Source organism: Lithobates pipiens, unplaced genomic scaffold (assembly GCF_037356315.1).
Source record: "Lithobates pipiens isolate NorthernLeopardFrog02 unplaced genomic scaffold, aLitPip1_a1.2 Scaffold_1, whole genome shotgun sequence".
Taxonomy (NCBI): Eukaryota; Metazoa; Chordata; class Amphibia; order Anura; family Ranidae; genus Lithobates; species Lithobates pipiens.
Genome location: NW_027507685.1, coordinates 191,097,174 through 191,122,316, shown reverse-complemented (window position 1 = coordinate 191,122,316; position 25,143 = coordinate 191,097,174). Strand labels below are relative to the sequence as shown.

Here is a 25,143-nt window from a genome sequence, read left to right as displayed (position 1 = left end):
GTGGTCCAGTGTGGGCATCCTCGGGGGGGCTGTGCTGATAATCGATCAGCACAGACCCCCCCTGTCAGAGGAGCAGCCGATCGGCTCTCCTCTACTCGCGTCTGACAGACGCGAGTGAGGAAAAGCCGATCACCGGCTCTTCCTATTTACACTGTGATCAGCCGTGATTGGACATGGCTGATCACATGGTAAAGAGTCTCCATCGGAGACTCTTTACCGAGATCGTAGTTGCCGGGTGTCAGACTGACACCCCTCAACAACGATCGCCGCGATGCGCGCCCCCGGGGGCGCGCAGCGGCTCATAATCCTGATCACGTCATATGACGTCCGGTCAGGATTATGCAACCACTTTGCCACCGTCAATTGCCTATAGGGCGGGCGGCAAGTGGTTAAATAAATGAACATAGCCGAATGTGCAAAGAAAAGAATGAATACTTAACTGCCCTCTGCCAAATTCTATGATTTTTTTAATAGATCTACTTGCTGAAAAAATGTCTGACATTTTGGAGAGTGCTGGGTGTCTGCGTTCTTTGCTAAGCTCTGTGGTTCCTTCCACCGGACCCTACGTCACCATAGGATATAGGGCCAGTGGAGGGAAACGCACAATGTGCAGTGGGGGACCGGGCATCACATGTTGGTAATGTGGGCCAACAGAAACATTACAATGTGCTGCTGAATGCTGTGCTGTAAAATGATAGCAAGGCTCCTTGTGGGAGCCGCTGTCAATTATTCCATGAAAAACGCCTGCAGCTTCACACGCAGTGAAAAGAATGATTCGCGGCATTTGCCAAGCAGCTGTGTCCAAAGTTTTAGTCAGATAAACCTAAGCAAGCAGCATTCCATAGCGTTTAAAATCCTTTGTCGTATAACAATAAGGGCTCCTTTATACCATAATCCTTGTGTACAATGTGTGGTTCCACATGTGCATTTACCTACATTTTTTTTTTTTGGGTGAAACCCCAAAATTCTGTATCTCTGAAATGTAGAATTGCATAAGACCAATACAAAAAAGAAATGTTGGCTTACTGAAAAGTATGTCCATGTATAGTATATGCACTCAATATTTGGTCGGAACTCCTTTAGCATGAATTACTGCAGCATTGCAGTGTGGCATGGAGGCAATCAGGCGACACCAGACCCAACAATGCAGACATGCTGAAGGCTGCTATCAAAGTAACCTGGGCTTCTATAACTCTTCAGCAGTGCCAAAGGCTGATCACCTCTATGCCACGCCACTTTGATGCAGTAATTCATGCAAAAGAAGCCTCAACCATGTATTGAGTGCCTACTATACTGTACATGGACGTACTTTTGAGTTTGTATTAAAAATCCTTCTATTTTATTTTTTATTTTTTTTTGGTCTTATGTAATCTAATTTTCTGAGATACTGAATTCTGGATTTTCACTAGCTGTAAGCCATAATTATCAAAATTAACCACTTCAGGACCAGCCACCAGTTATACTGCGGCAGGTTGACTCCCCTGCGTGAGCCATCGTAAGAAGCCTCCGGCTCCTTAAGTCTCTGGCAGCGTGGGCATGATAACCGGTGGGCACTCGCGATTGCTCATTACAGAACGAGAACGGGGATGTGTGTGTAAACGCACAAATCCCAGTTCTCTCAGGGGAGATGAGACATATCATGTGTTCATACAAAGTAGAATACATACAGTGGGGATCGAAAGTTTGGGCACCCCAGGTAAAAATGTGTATTAATGTGCATAACAAAGCCAAGGAAAGATGGAAAAAATCTCCAAATGGCATCAAATTACAGATTAGACATTCTTATAATATGTAAAAAAAAGTTAGATTTTATTTCCATCATTTACACTTTCAACATTGGAGAGAACAAAAAAATGGCGTCTGCAAAAGTTTGGGCACCCTGCAGAATTTATAGCATGCACTGCCCCCTTTGCAAAGCTGAGACCTGCCAATGTCATGGATTGTTCTCAATCATTGTCTGGGAAGATCAGGTGATGTCAATCTCAAAGGTTTTAAATGGCCAGACTCATCTGACCTTGCCCCAACAATCAGCACCATGGGTTCTTCTAAGCAGTTGTCTAGAAAACTGAAAATAGTTGACGCTCACAAAGCTGGAGAAGGCTATAAGAAGATAGCACAGCGTTTTCAGATGTCCATATCCTCTGTTCGGAATGTAATAAAGAAATGGCAGTCATCGGGAACAGTGGAAGTTAAAGCAAGATCTGGAAGACCAAGAAAAATATCAGACAAAACAGCTCGCAGGATTGTGAGAAAAGCAATTCAAAACCCACGTTTGACTGCACGATCCCTCCAGAAAGATCTGGCAGACACTGGAGTTGTGGTACACTATTCCACTATAAAGAGATACTTGTACAAATTGGTCTTCATGGAAGAGTCATCAGAAGAAAACCTCTTCTACTTCCTCACTACAAAAATCAGTGTTTGAACTTTGCAAATGAACATATAGACAAGCCCGAGGCATTTTGGAAACAAGTTCTGTGGACCGATGAGGTTAAAATATAACTTTTTGGCCTGAATGAGCAAAGGTATGTTTGGAGAAGAAAGGGCACAGAATTTAATGAAAAGAACCTCTGTCCAACTGTTAAAAGCATGGGGGTGGATCAATCATGCTTTGGGGTTGTATTGCAGCCAGTGGCACAGGGAACATTTCATGAGTAGAAGGAAAAATGGATTCAATAAAATTTCAGCAAATTTTGGATGGTAACTTGATCTGTGAAAAAGCTGAAGTTAAAGAGAGGATGGCTTCTACAAATGGATAATGATCCTAAACATACCTCAAAATCCACGGGGGATTACATCAAGAGGCGTAAACTGAAGGTTTTGCCATGGCCTTCGCAATCTCCTGACCTCAACATTATTGAAAATCTATGGATAGACCTTAAAAGAGCAGTGCGTGACAGACAGCCCAGAAATCTCAAAGAACTGGAACACTTTTGTAAGGAAGAATGGGCAAAGATACCTCAAACAAGAATTGAAAGACTCTTGGCTGGCTACAAAAAGCGTTTACAAGCTGTGATACTTGCCAAAGGGGGCAGTACAAGATATTAACTCAGGGGGGGCAAACTTTTGCACACGCCATTTTTTTGTTTTCTGTAATTTTGAAAGTGGAAATAAAATCTAACTTTTTTTTTGACATATTATAAGAATGTTTACCTGGGGTGCCCAAACTTTCGATCCCCACTGTATTGTTCATACAAAGTAGAATACATATCGGCCTAAACTGAGGGAAAAAATATTTATTTTTATTTTTTAAATTTGGGATATTTATTATAGCAACAAGTAAAAGATAAATATTTTTTTTTCAAAATTGTCCCTTTTCTTTTGTTTATAGCGCAAAAAATAAAAACTGCAGAGGTGATCAAATACCACCAAAAGAAAGCTTGATTTGTGGGTAAAAGAGGGATGTCAATTTTGTTGGGGTACAACATCGCACGACCGTTCAATTGTCAGTTAAAGCGATGCAGTGCTGTATCGCAAAAAAATGGCCTGGTCATTGAGCAGCCAAATCTTCCGGGGCTGACGTGGTTAAAAGAAAAATGCTTAAAATATAACACTTTGTGTAATGTATCTATATAAAAAAAGTTTCACTTTTTGAATTGAATTACTCAAAATAACTTTTTGATATTCAAATTTTATGAGATGCACCTGTATAATGTTCTGGGGGATCTTAAGTAATTTTATGGGCAGAAATTCAGATTTCTAAGTGTGCAAAAAATTACAAAATTGTTCTAGTGTTGAAGTGGTTAAAAAAACAGTGATGAACACTGCTATAGGAGTGCCTCTAAAGCCTCATACACACGATCGGATTTTCCAACGGGAATTGTGTGACAGACTGTTGGCCGAAAATCGGACCGTTTGTTGTCCAACTGTCCGCTGACAAATGTTGGATGGCAGGGTTATAAATTTTCCGCAGACAACGGTCTGTTGTTGGATTTTCCTATCGTGTGTACAAAAGTCCAAAGTACAAACATGCATGCTCAGAATCAATGCTCACCAAACACAACATTAGCAGAAGGTGCCCAAAGGGTGGCACACAGGAGCTTAAATTCCTCGTCGTAGGTCACTACGTTCGTGTTTGTTGGCTGACAATTGTGTATCATTTTGTATGTAAGACAAGTCCACTGCGCATGCCCTTCGGACAAAAGTCTGATGCTTTGTCTGCAGAAAAATGAAAATCGTGTGTACGAGCCATATTTATTAAAATAGGTGGATAATGTGGAGATGCACCTGCTCATGTTGCTTTAGCAGGTATCAGCAGTTATTCACAAGTTCTTCCCATTGACTCCATATAAATGGGTAAAGAATCCAGGAAATGCAGCAAAGAACGGGGTTTTGTTTCTCAAAGAACAGCTGCATATTATAGTATAGCAGCATTTTCAGACTTTGGACTAGCCATAAACTAGCATTGTAGCCGTAGATTTCATGTGTGTGTGTGTGTGTATGTATGTGTATATATAATATATATACTTTTTAGTTTTTTATTTAATAACAAACATGTCCTATACCTACCTGCTTTGTAGAATTGCACAAAGCGACGCAAACCTCCTTTTTTAGAGTTCCCCACCAGTGCTCCTGGCCCCTCCCCTCTGTCTAGTACCCCAATTGGAAGCTGCTTCCCATGGGGGCACCCGTGCGCGCTCGCCCCTGAGCCCCACTGCTGCGTTCATTGACACAGATGGTGGGACTTGGCCCCGCTCCCTCATCACTGGGAGCCGGTGCCCTGGGAGAGCCAGTGAGACCCGGAAATGAGGGGAGAAGAGCTGTAGACATGCACAGCACTGGATCGAATGAGGGCTCAGGTAAGTAAAAGGTTGGGGGGAGGGGGGGAATGCTGACGCCTAAATTTATTTTTTTTCCTACCTTAATGCAAGGAATGCATTAACCACTTGCTGACCACCTAACTGTAAATGTATGTTATTGACATTAAATAACCGGGGTTATGGCAGGTAACACGAGAAACCATCCAGTGCGGCCTATCGTCCGGCAACAAGCCGAGTGAGAGCAATATAGCCCCCACTCGGCTCTATGCCCTTGGAGGACCGGAGTGACATCTGACATCACTACCGCCTCTCAGCCTTAAAGGAATTTTTTTTTTCCTCTTTAACCACTTGCCGACCGCTGCACAACATTGTACGTTGGCAGAACAGTACGGGTGCGCAAATGACCGTACCTGTACGTCCCTCCTTCATCACAGGCTCGCGGATCCCGCAGACTCTATGTCCACTGGTAGCCCACGATCGTGGCAAGGAGAGACAGAATGGGGAGATGCCCCAAGGAATTGCCCTGTTCTGCCTAGTGACATGACAGGGATCTACTGTCATCGGTAGCAGTGATCTGTCATGTCCTAGTGAGCCCATCCCCCCCTACAGTTAGAACATTCTGAGGGAACACATTTAACCCCTTGATCGCCCCCTAGTGTTCAACCCCTTCCCTGCCAGTGACATTTATACAGTAAGCATTGGTTTTTTGACCCCAGATTTCTCAGTAAACGCGACCTGTCATGCTTATTTCTATTAAAAGAGATGTTTGCATTCATTGTAATAGAAATGAAAGTGATCAAAAAAACTGTAAAGGGATAGTTTAAAAATATAAAAGTATTATATAAAAAAAAAATGTATCCTCTGCGCTCGCACTTAAGTATGACGCTTGGATCAGGTCTCCGATTTAACAACATGGGGACAGTGTTAAATTTTAGAAAAAAACTAAATAAAATAAAGAAAAAGAGAAAAATATTTTTAAATTGCCCGTCCCCGCGAGCTCACACACCAAAGAAAACGCATACATCATACGACATAAGGCATGCCGCATATGTAAACCGTGTTCAGATCACACATGTGAGGTATCGCTGTTTTAGCGAGAGCAATAATTCTAGCAAAAGTCCTCCTCTGTAACTCTAAACAGTTAACCGTTAAAGAGGAAGTAAATCCTGATGGGTTTTACTTCCTCTTTATTTTCATGCAAAGTTAAAGCATAATGGGCTAGTATGCATCATATAGTAGCCCATTATGTGTCCCTTACCTGACACAGGAGCCAGCGATGTCACCTCTGGCTGGAAGCGTCCATCTTCAAGCCTCTTCCTTCCGGGGCTGAGGACTCCGGCTCTGTAACTGGCCAGAGGTGCGCGTGGGGAGCCGCCAGTCACGGACGATTGTGCCCTTTCTTAGGCTGCATTCACACCTGCGTGTTGTCGGTTGTTTTTACCGCAATTTTGTTTATATCACCAATGTAAAAGGCAGAAAAAAGCCTTTAATCTGCCCTAAAGGAGCTCATGTTCTTTTTTTGAGCTTGGGGCGTTTTTCAGGCGTTTTGTTTCAGGTGACAAAATGCTCCGATTTGAACAGGTGCCATTTGAAATGTATGAGATTTTGCATGGTGGGTGTTTTTCAGGCATTTTTTCTCCAGGTGTTTTACGAGCTGCAAACGCTCAGGTGTGAATGCTCCGATGACGACGGCGCAAGAGTCTATTGTAAATACCTCCTAAACCATGCATGTAGGTAAAAGTGATAGTACAGGGTTTACAACACTTTAAAAATGTTTAAACGTTGCCTATGGAGATTTGTATGTACCGTAGTTTGCCGCCATTCCATAACTGCGTGCAATTTTAAATCGTAACATGTTGGTTATCTATTTACTCTGCGTAACATCTTCCCCAATATGCAGAAAAAAAATGGACTAAATACTGTTTTTTTTTTTTTTTTTTTTTCTTATATTTAAATTTTAGTCTTTTTTTCAAAAAACATTGGCCGCTGCGCAAATACTGCGTGACCTAAAATATTGCAACGACCACCATGTTGTTCTCTAGGGTCTTTGCAAAAGAAAATGGATGTTTGGGGGTTCGAAGTAATTATCTAGAAAAAAATACTGATTTTAACTTGTAAGCAACAAGTGTCAGAAATAGGTTTGGTCGTGAAGTGGTTACACAAAAGATGTAAGTGACTCTTACAGCAATATAGTAATGTGAATTATGTTAGATTTGTTTGTCATAGTCGTAATGGTTCATGGTTTGCCCACGTATAATTCATTGTAGTTCATACATCTGTATTTTCATAATGTGAATCTAAATGGCAACTGTTTCCCGCCTTCTTTAGGGGCTGTTCACACCAGATGCTTTCCAGTCCTTTTTTATTTTTTTTTAACTCTTCCAGAACAAATGTACAGTAATTGTCATGTATTCCAGTGACCATTATTCGCTCTAGTGTGGTCAGTTCCAGTTTTTAGCAAAAGTACAACCTGCTGCATATTTCCATTCAGGAACACATCAAAATTCATCTAAACACACATAAGAAACCATTGTCCTAAGATTTTGCCAATCGTCCGTGTAATTTACATGTGCCATTATATCATATGGACCAATGCTTTCTTTTTTCCCTATTGACTTGACATTTTACTACTTTGTTAATTGGCAAAATTTTGTGCTAGACGTAAAAAAGTGAAGTTTAAGAAATATTTTATTACTAATGACTTTGACAAGTTACACCATGCTACCATAAAAAGTTGCACATGACTACGAGTGCTGGGCTTGCAATGAGCTGGCCTGTGAACATTGCACTAGTGTAGTTTAACCACTTAAGCTCCGGACCATTTTGCAGGCCAAAGACCAGAGCACTTTTTTTGATTTGGCACTGCGTTGCTTTAACTGACAATTGCGCGGTCGTGCCATGTGGCTCTCAAACAAAATTTACGTCCCTTCCCCCCCCCCCCCCCCCCCCCCCCCCCCCCACAAATGGCTTTCTTTTGGTGGTATTTGATCACCTCTGTGTTTTATTTTTATTTTATTTTTTTGCGCTATAAACAAAAGCGTAATTTTTGAAAAAAATAAAATAAAAATTTTGCTATAATATCCCCCAAAAATATATATAACATTTTTTTTTTTTCCCTCAGTTTAGGCCGATACATATTCTTCTACATATTTTTAGTAAAAAAAATAGCAATAAGCGGTTGGTTTGCGCAAAAGTTATAGCATTTACAAAATAGGGGATAGTTTTATGGCATTTTTATAAAAAAAAATTTTTTTTTTTTTACTAGTAATGGCGGCGATCAGCGATTTTTATGCACTGATTCCTGTGTAAATGACACTGGCAGTGAAGGGGTTAACCACTAGGTGGCAGTGTAGGGGTTAAGTGAGCCCTGCGGAGTGTTTCTAACTGTGGGCGGGCGTGGCTGTGTATGACATGTCACTGATCTTTTCTCCGATCAAAGGGAAAGCTGTGATAAGTGACAATGTCACTGGGCAGAACGGGGAGATGCTTATTTACTTTATCATCTCCCCGTTCTTCCTCACTGTGAGACGATCATGGTCACGGAGCTTCCGGCGTGCGCCGGCCCTGGCACGCCCACAAGCCACCTCTTAAAGGGCAGCGTACAGGTACGTTAATCTGCCTGTACATGCCCTTCTGCGACAGTATATCTGCGCAAGGTGGTCAGGAAACGATTAATAGATCTGCTTACAGACGTTTTAACCTACATTAGCATCACCCCATGAGACTATCGCGAGTATCACCATGGCGATCGAGTCCGCGGGACCCGCGATCAGACTCACGGAGGTCCCGACCGGGAGGGACGCTAGATGGCACAGCGGCAAATTTAAAGGGATGTACTTGTACGCCCATTTGCCTGTCCATGCCATACTGCTGACTTATATCGGCCTGCGCCGGTCAGCATGTGGTTAACTACTTCCCGCCCAAGGTACGTCATGACGTCCTTGATTTTGCAGGGGTGTATATCTGAATGATGCTTGCAGCTTTTTCCACCGGCGATTCCCTACACCATAAGAATGTTCATAACAGCTGTTCCGCTGCTTGATCGTTCTTACAGGAGGCGAGAGGGGACACCCTCCGGTGCTTCTACCGACTCACCGCTTCCATCCGTGAGTCAGACACAGTATCCGCCGGCCTCGTATGGTGACGATAGAGATTTCCAGCAGACTAGATGGTCGCTGGTGTCTCTATGATCGTTCGGATAGCCGGGTGCGATGTTATGACGTCACGCCCGGCAGGGCTCGACAAACCCCAGGTGCCAGGTCGCCAATGCGACCAGAAGTCGCAACCTGGCGCCTAAGCTGCCACCAGCCCACTCACTATCGATGCCCCAGACATGCAGCAGCATTAACACTGACTGCCGTCCTCCTCCCTCCTTCACACTCTGCAGAACCGCGCTGTGTGTGAAACTGACACGCAATGGAGAGAGGAGGATCTGTCAGCCTGATGTCGGGGTGGGCGGGACCCGGCCGGGGTGGGGGCGGGACCCAGCAAGCTATCAAACACCAGCCAATGGGATCTGGGCGGGCCGCTACGTGTATGTGGCCCGCCCCTTTTCTTAAGCAGCCCAATCGTTGGCTGGTGTTTGATAACTGCCGGGTCCCGCCCACCCCGGCCGGGTCCCGCCCACCCCGGCCGGGTCCCGCCCACCCCGGCCGGGTCCCGCCCACCCCGACATCAGGCTGAAATCTGACATATCTACCTCTCTGTTACTTGTCAGTTTCACACCCGGCAGGGTCCCGCCAGCTCCTCTGTTACATTTCAGTAACAGAGTGCTCCGTGTGAAACCTGCCAGTGCCACCTGCCACCAATCAGTGCCAACCAGTGCCACCTCCAATCAATACCACCTGCAACCAGCCAGTGCCACCTGCCAGCGCCAACCAGTGCCACCGCCAATCAATACCACCTGCCACCAACCAGTGCCACCGCCAATCAGTGCCAACCAGTGGCACCTGCCAGTGCCACCACCAATCAGTCACACCTGCCAGCGGCAACCAATGCCATCTGCCACCGCCAATCAGTGCCACCTGCCACCACAAATGAGTGCCACCTGCTAGTGCCAACCAGTGCCACCGCCAATCAATACCACCTGCAACCACCACCCAGTGCCACCTGCCACCGCCAACCAGTGCCACCTGCCACCGCCAACCAGTGCCACCGCCAATCAGTGCCACCTGCCAACACCAACCAGTGCCACCGCCAATCAGTGTCATCTGCCAACACCAACCAGTGCCACCGCCAATCAGTGCCATCTGCCAGTGACAACTAGTGCCATCGCCAACCAGGGCCACCTGCCATCGCCAACCAGGGCCACCTGCCATCGCCAACCAGGGCCACCTGCCATCGCCAACCAGGGCCACTTGCCAGTTCCAAACCAGTGTCACCTGCCAGTTCCAAACCAGTGTCACCTGCCAATGCCAACTAGTGTCACCTGTCGGTGCCATCTGGCAGTTCCACGTGCCTTCCAGTGGCAACCAGTGCCACCTGCCAGTGCCAGCCAGTTCCATCTGTTGCCAGCCTTACTCTTTCTGGTCAGCCCATACCCCTGATGTAACAGCGTTTCAATGGAGTTATTGACTGGGTGCTCCATTGTGAGTTAGGGATAGGGGGTGAAAATGAGTGGCCTTACCCCGGGAGCTGGAAAAAAAACTGGCTCCTAACTTTTTTAACTGGCTCCTAAATTCAAAGCAAATTTGTCAACCCCTGACGCCCGGCCCCTGCATTCAATCGATTGGCGCTACCTCGGTTGGGATGCTGAGATCATTTTTATTTTTTATTTCAGGCTTCCCAGCCTAGAGGTGAGATGTGTCTTATTGACCCCATATCTCACTGTAATTAGGACTGATCATGCCATATTCCTGTTACAAGGGATGTTTATATTCCTTGTAATAGGAATAAAAGTAAAAAAAAAAAAAAAAAAATTTGATCCAAGTGTCAAGCTTAAAAAAAGTAAAATTAACAATCGATTTTTTTTTTAACCAGTTCCTGACCAGCGCACGACGATGTACGCCGGCAGAATGGCACGGGCAGACAAACTGGCGTACAGGTACGTCCAGTTGAAATTGCCGCCCTGCCATTGTGTGCGCGTGTCGGTCGGGACCCCCGTGAGTCCAGTTGCGGGTCCCACGGACTTGATCGCAATGGGGATACCCGTGATCGTCTCACCTGGGAGGCTGAACGGGGAGATGCCGATGTAAACAACATCTCCCCGTTTTGCCCAGCAACAAGTGACACTGATCTCTGCTCCCTGTGATTGGAGCAGAGATCAGTGTTCAATAACACACAGCCCAGCCCCCCCACAGTTAGTAACACGCCCCTAGGACACACTTAACCCCATACACTGCCACCCCCTGGTTAACCCCTTCACTGCCAGTGTCATTTACACAGGAATCTGTGCATTTGTATAGCACTGATTGCTGTATAAATGACAATGGTCCCAAAAATGCGTCAAAAATGTCCGATGTGTCTGCCATAATGTCGCAGTCGCAATACAAATCGCCGCCATTACTAGTAAAAAAAATAAAATAACAAAAATGCCATAAAACTATCCCCTATTTTGTAAACGCTATAAATTTTGCACAAACCAATCAATTGCTTATTGGGAGAAAAATGTTTTTTTTATATATTTAGTATAGCAAAAAGTAAAAAATAATGCGTTTTTTTTGTTTTTTTTCCAAAATTGTCACACTTTTTTTGTTTTATAGCGCAAAAAATAAAAACCGCAGGGGAGATCAAATACCACCAAAAGAAAGCTATATTTGTGGGAAAAAAAAGTACGTCAATTTTGTTTGGGAGCCACGTCGCACGACCGCGCAATTGTCAGTTAAAGCGACGCAGTGCCGAATCGCAAAAAGGGGTCTGGTCTTAAGCCAGCAACATGGTCCAGTTTGAAAGTGGTTAAAGCGCCCCTGCCCCCGTGAGCTCGCATGCAGAAGCGAACACATACGCAAGTCCCACCCACATATGAAAACTGTGTTCAAACCACACATGTGAGGTATCGCCATGGACGTTAGAGCAAGAGCAATAATTTTAGCACTAGACCTCCTCTGTAACTCGAAACATGTAACCAGTAAAAAATGTTAGTGTCGCCCATTTTTATGTACCAAAGTTTGGCGCTATTCCACGATCATGTGCAGTTTTGTAGGGTGACGTGTTGGTTATCTATTTACTCTGAGTAACTTCTTCTTTCACATTATTCAAAAAAATTGGGCTAATTTTTTATTTTAATTAATTTTTTAAAGCATGAACCTGTTTTTTCCCTAGAAAAATTGCAACGACCCCTATTGTATTCTCTAGGGTATTTGCTAAAAACAAAAATATAATATATATATAATAATGTTTGGAGGTTCTATGTCATTTTCTAGCAAAAAAATTATGAATTTTACACGGAGAGAAATGTCAGAATTTGCCTGAATGGGAAGTGGTTAAAGTGACAATTTCCAGAATGAGTAGCTGCTGTGCCACTTAAAGTGTAAATTGAGAATTTACTGATATGTGCCCTTTAAACTGAACATTTTTAAATTGTGTTTTAATGTGTAAAAGTCACATAGGAGCATCTAGCACTGTTTTTATAAACCTTAGTAAGTGCTTGGTGTAGAGATTGCTGCAAGGTGAATCATATTGCCTGGTGGTTTTAATTGACTTAATATAATACTGTATTAAACACAAAAATTGAAAATGTGTAAAATTTTTCAAGGTTAACAACATTAACATTTTTTTTTTTAAATAAATGTCTTTATGTAGAGTAAATTATGATTCACATTCTGCACTACAGTTTAAGTACAAGGCTTTTAGCCCCTGTACACCCGGTCAGAGATTTCAACAACCAAATCCGTCTGATTTTGCCCGCCGGATTTTGTCTGTCGGATCTTGTCCGAAACTGTTGCATACACACGGTCGGACTAAGTTGTCGAAAAATCCGATCTTTCAGAACGTGATGACGTAATTTCGTTACGATGGGACTACATTCAGGCTAGTAGCCAATAGCTTTGATGTAGGAATTTGATCTGAGCATGCGTTTCACTTGGTCCGATCAAAATTCTCTACACATGATCGGTGTATGTCCGATCGAACCAGTTGGTCGGGAAATATTTCCAACAAGTTGGAAATTTGGGTCCGACGGAAACATTCCGATGCATGCCACACACAGTCGGATTATCCGACAACACGGTCCGATAGGACACATTCCGACGGATTCTCCGATCGTGTGTACAAGGCTTTAGAGGGCTTTCACACCAAGCCGCCCATAGAATCGGCAGTAAAACGCCACTATTTTTAGTGGCGTTTTACCATCGGATTTGCGCCGCATTTTGGCTGCTAGTGGGGTGCTTTTACCCCCCCCGCTAGCGTCCGAGAAAGGGTTAAAATCGCCCGCAATGTGCCACAATAGCTGCGTTTGATTTCAGTGGGGAGCAGCGGTAAACACACCGCTCCAAAGAAGCTGCTGGCAGGACTTTTCCTGACATCCTGCCAGCTAACCGCTCCAGTGTGAAAAGCCTTGGGCTTTCACACTGGAGACAATGGTGCAGCTGTTTGAGAGCAGATTGCAGGTGCTATTTTGCGCTATAGCGCCTGCAAAACGCCTCAGTTTCAAAGGGGTCTTAGTATATGGAAGGTTTCTTTTTTGTGGCGCATGTAGCGTAACATTCTACCTGGCCTCTGTTTTCCTCCGTTTTCCTTCTAGTGCAAATTAGAGAATGTAATAAACGACTGTGCTTTGAGCAGTATGAATAAAGATGATTGATTTTGTGTAGGAGGCCCAGTGAAAAAGCAGATACGTTATTTTTTTTTTTGTCAATTTTATAATAAACAAATTTTACCAGGTAATATATATCAGTATACTAGTACCAATTATACTGCTTGTTTATGTAGCTTAGACAATTCAAGACCTACTGTGCATGCAGGTTTGAAGTATATTTTACACATATAAAGAATGTGTTATATTTGTGAATTACAGCAGTAGTCACCTTTTCCATGTCTACACTAATTAAATAAACTTGTCTTGGGCCCTCGGCTGTAATTGTCATAGACCACTTACCTGCTATATGATTTAGATTTAAAATGTTTTTTTCTTTTTTTTTTTTTCCTTGCGGGTTGTCTCCTCTAACCCAGTGTTTCTCAACTCCAGTCCTCAAGGCGCCCCAACAGGTCATGTTTTCAGGCTTTTAATTATTTTGCACAGGTGATTTGATCAGTTTACCTGCCTTAGTAATTACTACAGCCATTTCAACTGAGGGAAATCTTGAAAACATGACCTGTTGGGGCGCCATGAGGACTGGAGTTGAGAAAAACTGATCTAACCCTTCTGGCATTCCTCTCCTACATGTAAACATTTGCCCCCCCCCCTTTTTTTTTGCTAGAAAACTACTTAGAATCGCTAAAACATATTTTTTTTTAAGCAGGGGCCCTAGAGAATAAAATGGTGGGTGTTGCATATTTTTATGTCGCATGATATTTACGCAGAGGTATTTTAAAATGCAGTTTAAAAAAAATAAAAAATACAATTTGAAAATGTGACTCCAGCCCGCTATTTGTATATTGTTCTCTGGACAATGGTCCTGTACCTAAGAGACATTAATATACAGCCCCCCGCCCCCCCATCCTTAAAGTGGACCTTCATCATTCAAAAAGGATTTATGCTTTAAGTCCAAAAAGTTTTTTTTTCTTCTTTTTTTTTTGGGGGGGGAGGAGAGAGAGAGAGAGAGAGAGAGAGAGAGAAGCAGGTACCTGTCCTAGGCGATCCGAGTGTAAGTTTTCTCTCCCTCTCCCTGCAGTCTCCTGGGACATGTCACATGTCCCAGAAGACTGCACAACCTATTCACAAGCAGCACACCCGGCTGCCCCCAGTAAAGATGCTGATGCCAGGAACCCAAAAGCTAGTGAAAAACTAGCCCAGATGAAGATGGCACTGGCTTTGAGTTCCACCTGTCAATGACAGCTAAGGTCCATACCACCAATCGGCAACCAATCAGAGTGGTTTCCGGTCTTGTGGTCTATCATTTCTGATCTAGTGATCACATGAAGGCTCCTGGTGTATTTTTTTTTTTTTTTTTTTTTTGCCAGTCTATAACAGTGTTTTTCTCTACCTTTTTTTGCAATCAAGGTACTCTTTAAAATTATGGACAATCTTAAGGCACCCCATTACAAAATGTAAAAAACAAAAACAAAATTTTTTCCAGAACACAGCAACATCCACTTACATAGGACACCAAAGTCAGTACATCTTTGCAAATTGGTACTAACTAGTATTCTAATGTTTCTCTTCTCCCTCATTCAGCTAATGTGACCCCATTGCTGATGGAGAGGGGTGGAGTAGGGGCAAACAAGTATACTGTGCTGGCGCCCAGTGTCCACCTAACAATCGCTGACGTCATTGCTTGTTAGGACACCGGTGGCTGGAAGGTTGTAATGGTGCACAATGAACGCCTGTGGCTTTGTGTAAATAAGTCAGGTTTCATCCCCTTGCTGGCTTGTATACAATTTTTGGGCAAGTTTTAACTGTTAACTTACCTGTTAGCTACATAAAGGCTGATGCAGATCCATCCTGATAGAAACATGGTATCGAAACTTTTTAAGTTCTATATTTTTGTATGACAAGATCCAAATCGGGTAAGATTGTAGCATGATTTATGAACCACTGGCCAGCCTCACTGGATTGCCGCCAAATAAGATGATCAAGGCCATTGCTTACATAATAGCCAACCGATTGTGCGCCAAAGCCAATTGGCTGTTATAGAGCAATACCGTTATTGCTTATGATACAGAAACATCATAAAAATATATATTATCAGCTGGGAATTCATTAACTTTTTTCTTTTTTTCCGTTGCTTGTCGGCATTCTTGTTGAAGGGTGGCTAAAAAATCCCTCAATCACTTCCACATGTACTGTAACAAGAACCCCTGACTGTCCCAGGCTCATTGTAGCTCTTGGGTGCCCAAGATGCACATAACGGGTATCCATATTGACACCCTTGAACAATTGGTGGAGCATGCATCGGGCAGTTTGAGGGGTCCAGTCTAATCCCATATCCTGGGTTAAAGCTGCAAAGACAGTGACATCTTCTGAACAAGCCATGGAGGATGTGGTAAGCAGCTGGTACTGGCTAATACACAAGCCCAGGCCCCCCATCAGGAGGCCCAGCAGGCCCTGGTACAAGCACAGGCTTGGCAGGAGCAGATCCTGGTGCAGACAGTTGCTGTACAACAGAAAACAAATCGCTTACTGAGTGAACAGGTTGGGGTCATCTGTGTGCATGGTGATGTTAAAAACTATCCGGTGGCCTGTGTGACCCTGTGTACACCAGCAGGAATGGCTAAACTAAAAGTGGGAGTGGTCCCAGGACTACCTCATGATTTACTAATCAGGCGAGACTGCCCCATGTTTTGGGACTTGTATGCGCAAAAGCTCAAAGGTTCGGGGGTTTCCCCCAAAAAGCAAGAACCCACAGAGGTGGTGAATAATACTGTGTTGCAGGAGGTTGTTACTAAGGATCAGTACCAGGTTGCTGAACCTGCAGAAAGTGAGCCCGGTCCCCTGGAGGTGTTTGCGGGATTGGAAGCGAAAAGTACCTCCTCTGAGCCAGACATGTCAGATCTCATGGGCTCCCGGGAGGTTCCTTAGTGCTCAGATGAGGGACCCCACTTTAAGACCGTGGCCTGTTCCCTGGCGGGGAAGTAAACGGTGAACCACAGCACCCTGGGGAGGAAGTGAAATTCCCCCATTTTGCTGTGAATCATGACTTGTACCGAGTAACTAAGGTCAATCAATAAGTGTTGGAACAACTGGTGGTACCCAAACCTTTTAGGTCTAAAGTGTTGCATTTGGCTCATAGTCATGTACTTGGGGGTCACCTTGGAGCGGCTAAAACTCAGGAACGGGGGTTTACAGCATTTTGTTTTTTTTTGGCCCGGTGTATATTGAGAAATTAAGGACTACTGTGAGTCCTGCCCTACCTGTCAAAGAACCGCTCCAATACCCCATTTTCGCAGTCCGCTGGTACTGCTTCCAATTATTGAGGTTCCCTTTGATCGCATTGTCATGGACTTGGTGGGCCCCTTACCTAAGTCAGCTAGGGGACACCAATACATTTTAGTTGTCCTCGACTATGCCACCAGGTATCTGAAAGAAATTGCTCATCCATGGTCATCACACGGGAGTTGTTTCAGATGTTCATGAGAACAGGGCTCCCATCCGAGATCTTGCCCGACCAAGGTTCCCCCGTTCATGTCAAAAGTGATGAAGGAACTCTGTAACCTGTTTAAGATTAAACGCTTGCGAACTTCAGTGTATCAGTGTATCACCCAAAAACTGATGGGTTAGTGTAGTGGTTCAACAAATCTTTAAAGGGAATGCTAAAGAAAGCAGTTGAGGATGGTCGGGATTGGGATTGCTTGTTGCCTCCCTTGTTTGCCATAAGAGAGGTACCCCAGGCCTCCCACGGGGTTCTCCCCCTTTGAGCTGGTTTATGGGAGACACCCCGTGGACTACTGGCTATAATGAAAGACGTGGGAACAAGAAGCTTCCCCGTATCGGACTGTGGTAGAACACGTGTCTCAAATGCAGGACCGAATAACAAAAGTTATGCCCATAGTACGGGAACATTTGCAGGCTGCACAAAATGCGCAGAGTCGTGTATACAACCGATCTGCCAAGATTAGAGAGTTTAAACCTTGGGATCGGGTGCTGGTTTTAGTGCCTACTGTTGAGAGTAAGTTTCAAGGACCCTTTGAGAATGTTGAGAGAGTGGGCAAGGTCAACTATAAAGTCCATCAGCCCACCAAACGTAAACCCTACCAGATTTACCACGTCAACTTGATCAAACCATGGAATGATAGACAGATTTGGACAGTCAGTCTGAAAGTCCCGGAAGACCCTGATGCTCAGATTAAGAGTCCTGGGAGTTTTTGCAGAGGAATCTAGACATTTTTTTCAAACCTACCAGGCCTAACCTCGGTAATTGAACATAATGTCATTCCAGACCCTGGCGTTCGAGTAAACCTTAAACCCTACCGCATACCCAAAGCTCGCCAGAATATTGTCTTGGCCGAGCTTAAGAGCATGTTGGACCTTGGGGTCATTGAGTCTTCAAGTAGCTGGTCTAGCCCTATAGTCCTTGTACCCAAGCCGAATGGAACCTGGTGGTTCTGCAATGACTTTCGCAAGTTAAATGAAGTCTCCAAGCCAGACGCGTATCCCATGCCCCGGGTCGATGAATTAATCGAGAGATTAGGACCGGCCCGGTACATCACCACTCTTGACTTGACCAAGGGATACTGGCAGATCCTGCTTTCCCCAGAGGCTAAAGAAAAAACTGCATTTGCCACACCCGAGGGCTTGTGGCGGTATGCCCGAATGCCATTTGGGTTACATGGGGCTCCAGCCACTTTCCAGAAGGCCATGGACTACGTCCCGAGACCTCATAAGGAATTCTTGATGACATTGTCATCTTTAGTAAGGACTGGGAGAGTCACTTACCGAAGGTCCAGTTGGTCTTGGATGCCCTCTGAAGGGTGGGGTTCACAGGGAACCCAGAAAAGAGCAAGGTTGGGTTGGAGGAGGCCCGCTACCTGGGGTATATTGTAGGCAGGGGTGTGATTAAGCCCCAACCAAACAAGGTGAAGGCTATTCAGAAATGGCCCTGTCCACTCACAAAGAAAAAAGTGTGTTCTTTCCTTGGCATTGTGGGCTATTATAGGAGGTTTGTCCCCAACTTTGCCAGTCTAGCAGCACCTCTGACTGATCTCGTGAAGGGAAAGAACGCAACTGTTGTGCAGAAGCAGCGTTCTGCCGATTTAAGCAAGCTTTGTGCCAGGAACCAGTGTTGGTAGCTCCTGACTTCCAAAAAGAGTTCCTGGTACAAACAGATGCCTCGTAATTGGGTCTGGGTGCAGTACTGTCCCAGATGATTGGGGGGGGGGGGGGTGAGCACCCTGTTGTGTACTTGAGCCGGAAGCTCACACCAGCTGAGAGGAATTATTCCATTGTGGAAAGGGAGTGTCTCGCAATAAAATGGGCTTTGGAGACACTCCGCTACTACTTGTTGGGCCGACCCTTCAAGTTAGTTTCAGATCATGCGCCCCTTAAGTGGATGGCCCAAAATAAAGATAAAAACTCCAGAATCACCCGGAGGTTCCTTGCTCTACAGGACTTCAGGTTTGTAGTGGTACATAGACCGGGAAGGGTACATCAGAATGCGGATGCCCTTTCCCGGGTCTACTGCCACTGGAGTCGTGGTGACCAGACCCCTGGCCTGGAACAGAGGGGGGGGGGGATATGTAGAGGGTCAGCCTGGGTCAGGGTTAAGAGGGGGTTAATTGAAGGCAGGTACTTCCTCTTCAGACCTGCTTATGGTCAGGTGTGCTGAAAGTGTCAGTGTGGAGCTGTTGAGTAGGAGAGAGAGAGAGACACAGCAGCACGCTGTGTGGAAACGTCCATTGCTGGATGGTGTACCTGCTGGGTGAGCTTAACCACACAAAGACTGTAGCATTGTTTGGAGCCGTGAACTCTTACCTCTAAGCCTGTTGGCTGATGAACTGAGTTGTACCTGTGTGCACATCCGTGTGATAAGACGAGTCTGTCTGGTCTTATGTTTTTTGCTGAATAAAAGCCACTTTTATTTTACTGGACTGCCTCTGGGACAGCTCTGATCCCCTACTATATATATATATATATTAATATATTCTCCTGTTCCAAATTATTATGTCAGTGATATTTTTCTCATTAACCACTTGCTTACAGGGCACTTAAACACCTTCCTGCCCAGACCAATTTTCAGCTTTCGGTGCTCTCACACTTTGAATGACAATTACTCAGTCATGCAACACTGTACCCAAATGAATTTTTTGTCCTTTTTTTCCCACAAATAGAGCTTTCTTTTGGTGGTATTTGATCACCTCTGGGGTTTTTATTTTTTGCGCTATAAATGAAAAAAGACCGAAAATTTTGAAAAAAAACGCATATTTCTTTGTTTCTGTGACAGAATTATGCAAATTATTAATTTTTCTTCATAAATTTTGGTCACAATTTATACTGCTACATGTCTTTGGTAAAAATAACCCAAATTAGTGGATATTATTTGGTCTTTGTGAAAGTTAGAGAGTCTACAAGCTGTGGTGCGAATCGCACAAAATTGATCACATCTGATGTACTGGTGGCCTATCTCGCTTCTTGTGACCCGAACAAGTCAGGAAAGTACAAATACCCCCCAAATGACCCCTTTTTGGAAAGTAGACATTCCAAGTTATTTAGTAAGAGGTATAGTGAGCTTTTTGATGTTGTCATTTTTTTCCCACAATTCTTTGCAAAATTAAGATTTTTCATTTTTTTTTTTTTTTCTCCACAAAATTGTCATTGTAATAGGTTATTTCTCTCACGTGGCATGTGTATACCACAAATGACACCCCCCAAAAAATTCTGCTACTCCTCCTGAGTATTACAATACCACATGTGTGGGACTTTTTCACAGCCTGGCCACATAGAGAGGCCCAACATGCAGGTAGCGCCATCATGTGTTCTAGGAACATAAGTTACACATCTAACTTGTTGACTATTTATTACACTTTTGAAGCACCAGGACAATGACACGTGACACTGATGACAGATGGCACTGATACGTGGCAATGATGACAGGTGGCACTGATGACAGATGGCACTAATATGTGGCACTGATGACAGATGGCACTAATATGTGGCACTGATGACAGATGGCACTAATATGTGGCACTGATGACGCGTGGCACTTATACGTGGCACTGATGACACGTGGCACTAATACGTGGCACTGATGACACGTGGCACTGAAACGTGGCACCGATGACAGATGGCACTAATACGTGGCACTAATATGTGCCACCGATGACAGATGGCACTAATACATGCCACCGATGACGCGTGACACTGATGACAGATGGCACTGATAAGTGGCATTGATGACACGTGACACTGACAACAGATGGCACGTGACACTGACAGGTGGCACTGATGACAAATGGCACTGATACGTGGCACTGATGACAGATGGCACTATGTGGCACTGATGACACGTGGCACTGACGGCAGGTGGCACTGACGGCAGGTGGCACTGACGGCAGGTGGCACTGACGGCAGGTGGCACTGGGGGCAGGTGGCACTGACGGCAGGTGGCACTGGGGTGGATGGCACTGGGGGCAGGTAGCACTGGGGTGGATGGCACTGGGGGCAGGTAGCACTGGGGTGGATGGCACTGGGGGCAGGTAGCACTGGGGTGGATGGCACTGGGGGCAGGTAGCACTGGGGTGGATGGCACTGGGGGCAGGTAGCACTGGGGTGGATGGCACTGGGGGCAGGTAGCACTGGGGTGGATGGCACTGGGGGCAGGTAGCACTGGGGTGGATGGCACTGGGGCAGATAGCACTGCTGGGGGCGGATGGCACTGCTGGGGGCGGATGGCACTGCTGGGGGCGGATGGCACTTTTTATTTCATTTTTTTTTTTTTTTTTTTTTCCGGAATCAGAACGGCTGCCGCTGCAGCCGTTCATCTCTCCCCTCTCGCACTGTCTGTGCGAGGAAGGAGAGCGGCGCTGCGAGATGATCTCATATGTTTACATATGAGATCATCTCCCATTGGACACGCCGATCACGCTGTAAACGGCCGCTGTGATTGGCCGTTTACAGCGATCTGTGTTTGCCTGTCCCCGGGGGACACGGCGAACACAGAACTTCCGCGATGCGCGCCCGCGGCGGCGCGCATTGCGGAAGTAAACATCAGGCCGTCCAGGGACGACCGCCCAAACGAACGCGCCTGCTCTACGGCCGTAAATCGGCTATAGGGCGGGCGCGAGGAGGTTAACCTAAAATAATTGATGTAAACAGTTAGCATAATTCCCATGTTATCAACTATTAAGAGTAGAATTCAAATTTTATTGAACAAACCTAATAAGTTTTTTTTTTTCTAAATAAACTTACAATGCACTGTTCCAAATTATTACGCACAGTGAGTTTAACACTTTATAGGTTGTAAAGGATTGAAAATTGTCATCTGTTGTGTTTGCAGCATTTTTACTGAAATCAAAAGCTATTTCAATCAAATTTTGAACAAAATTTTAACTTTTTAAACATTTTAACAGGTCACGTTACATTTTAACATAGGACCCCTTATTTGATAGCAACTTCACAAGTCTTGCATCCATTAAACTTGGACAGTTCCTGCTTGAATTTGTTTGCAAGATGGCAGACTAGCCTCCCATAGCTGCTGTTTGGATGTAAATTGCCTCCCACCCTCAGATTTTTTGCTTGAGGATTCTTCAAAGGTTCTCAATAGGATTGAGGTCAGGGGAGGATGGAGGCCACACCATGACTTTCTCTCCTTTTATCCCAATAGCAGCCATTGATGCAGAGGTATTCTTTGCAGCATGAGATGGTGCTTTGTCATGCATGAAGATGATTTTTATTACGGAAAGCATAGTTCTTCCTTCTGTACCAGGGAAGGAAGTGGTCAGTCAGGAACGCCACATACTTTGCAGAGGTCATCTTTACACCTTTGGGGACCCTAAAGGGGCTGACCACTTCTCTTCCCATGATTTTGGCCCAAAACATGACTCCACCACCGCCTTGCTGACGTCGCAGCCTAGCAGCTGCTCTCTGGATCCGATGCATGGATTTGGCAGAAACCTTCCTTAATGTGCCTTTATCTGCACAAAACCCATTAAACTCTGAATCGGCCACAAATCTCTTAATAGTGCGATGATCACGCTTACGTTTTCGTGAAATATCTAATGTTTTCATACCTCGTCCAAGGCATTGAACTATTTCACTCTTTTTGGCAGCGGAGAGATCCTTTTTCTCCCCCATATTGCTTGAAAATGGTTCTCTGCTTAATAATGTGGAACACCTTCCTTTACTAGTTTTTCCTTTAATTGGGCTCACCTGGCAATCTAATTATCACTATCACAGGTGTCCGAGATTGTTTTCAGTGATCAAAAGAGCCCTGAGACACAATGCCATCCATGAGTTAAACTGAAAAACAAAATATTTAATCATTGTGACACTGAAATAGAATTTGCATAATAATTTGGAACAGGGTGTGTGTGTGTGTGTGTGTGTGTGTGTGCGTGCGCGACCCGATGCGTGTGGCCAGCGTGCATGAGAGCAGAAAAGGAGATTTGTGTGTCTAAACACACAAATCCCTGTTCTCCTAGGGGAGGAGAAACGGATCCTCTGTTCCTACTAAGCATCTAACCACACCAAGATCGGTGTGATAAGATGTTTTCCCAATGGTGCTGTTTATATCCGGTGAAACAGAAGTCATGAAATGCTCGTAGCTTCAGGTTTCTTAGGCCATAGAGATGATTGGAGCTGTTTTGGTCTCCAGTCAGCTCTATAGTCAGCTGGTGGAACCACCGGCTGCATTCTCTGATTCCCCAGTGGGACAGGAGAGCCTGAGAAAATCTTCCCTCCCACTGCTTGTAAAAGCACTCTAGCGGTTAATTAGCCTCTAGGATTACTTTCTCTTATATTCACCAACCGACACAGCTCCTCTCTGTAACTAAATGGGTTTGTTAGTCTGCCATTAGGAGAACTAGGCAAAAATTGTAACACAATACATAGAACTTTAGTCCCGCCCCGGGGGCGGACCCTGTGCTAACAACCCTCCCTGCTCCCAGGCAGAACTCGGTTTTATTTTGCCTAGCGGCAGCCGTGTAAATGCACTGGAGATTTTTTTTCTGGTTTTTCGATAAAAAACACAGTACTGTTTGTTAATGCACTGTTGTATTACTTCCACAAAGGTTGCGGTGTTGGGGGTCTCTCCTGTTGAGAATGCCCAGTTATGGCGGTATGTTTTTCCGTACACTGCTCTTTTTTTTTTTTTGTGGGTTTAGTTTCACTAGTTCCCACTTGCTATGGTGGATGAAGTTGTAATGCTGTTTTTTCCCACCCCTCGTTTGGCTCTGCTTGGGGACGTCCCATTTAGTTACAGAGAGGAGCTGTGTTGGTCGGTGAATATAAGAGAAAATAGGATTTTTGCACTCACCGCAAAATCCTTTTCTCTGTAATTCACAGACCGACGCAACACCCACCCCTCGTTTTCTCTAAGTTATACTGCTTGTTGACATATTGAGTTCTGCCTGGGAGCAGGGTGGGTTGTTAGCACAGGGTCCGCCCCCCCGGGGTGGGACTAAAGTTCTGTGTATTGTGTTACAATTTTTGCCTAGTTTTCCTAATGGCATGCTAACAAACCCATTTAGTTACAGAGAGGAGCTGTGTCGGTCGGTGAATTACAGAGAAAAGGATTTTACAGTGAGTACAAAAATACTATTTTTGCATGAAAGCCGACCGCCAGCTGAAAAAAAGATGCCAAGATGACACCTAAACCTGCAGCCATCATTCCGGTATAACCATTCAGTACGTTGCTGGGCATATATTGTAATGTTCTTTCTTTTCTTTTTTCTTTTGTTTATGCAGCCTGTGGGGTGAACAAAAAAGAGAACCTAACAGATATCTCCATTCACACCGATTAATTGATATGCCCACCATTAGAATACCGCCTTGCATCCAACAACTAATAATGATGGGCATACAATAAATATAAAAATATATGCCGAAGCATATAGGCGATCTGCCCCTATGTCTTCCTCTGCCCCTATGCTTTGGCATATATGCTCCCCTTTATTTTATTTTTTTTAACTGTGGTAGTGAAATTGCCTCCTACAGCACTGGAATCACGGATTTATGTATTGTGAGAGCAAACCCTCTTGCTGCCAAAATAAATAAATCCGTGCTGAAGCTGAATGGTGTACCTGCAAAGAAAACAATGGTAAGACATACTTGCAAAGCAAACTCAATAAAATGTTACATTATAGCATAAATCACAGTTGCAGTATAATCGTAGAATGACATACCTGCAAAGCACACACAATAAAACACAATAATGTATAAGGAGGGAAAGGGGGAGTTGGGACTTTAATTGAGGCATGTGAGTTTATTGAATAATTTAAATGTAATATAAATAGACTAGGTGTCACAATCCCTGGGGGTAGTTCATGATCGTGATATTGACAAACCTGATTAAATAGTAGAATAATGCATTTATGATGTAACGTCATAATTGTTTGTCCTTCCATCTCACGGCAAGCAATTCATTGGACTACAAGCAGGCTCTCTCCCCCAGACTGTCGGTCGTCTACAAGCTGTTGGAGAAAGCCCCCAGCGATTTGATTGCATGTTGCCACATGCGCCAATTCCTAATCGAAAGAGGTGGCTAAAAAGTGGCACGCTTGTATAAATGGTACCCCTTTCCAAACAAGGAGGGTGACACCAAGTCCCAAACAATCTTGCCGCTGTACCCTATATAGTCTGGGAAGTTTGGTGGAGGTGCCACACTCCTATCTTTTCCCTCGTAAACCAGGAAAC

At 44.6% G+C, this 25,143-nt stretch overlaps 1 protein-coding gene across 3 annotated transcripts in view; it reads left to right on the top strand.

Annotated features, from left to right (window-relative positions):
- MECP2 (methyl-CpG binding protein 2) overlaps positions 1-25,143 on the top strand; it is a 78,142-nt gene that overhangs the window by 32,658 nt on the left and 20,341 nt on the right. Inside the window, exon 1 of one of the 3 annotated variants that reach the window (XM_077479097.1) lies at positions 23,998-24,135. The exons of the other annotated variants lie outside the window; for them this stretch is intronic. The gene's annotated coding sequence lies outside the window, so the exon portion shown is untranslated. Of the gene's footprint in view, positions 1-23,997; positions 24,136-25,143 lie in introns of those variants that run through there. 3 annotated transcript variants of the gene reach the window in all.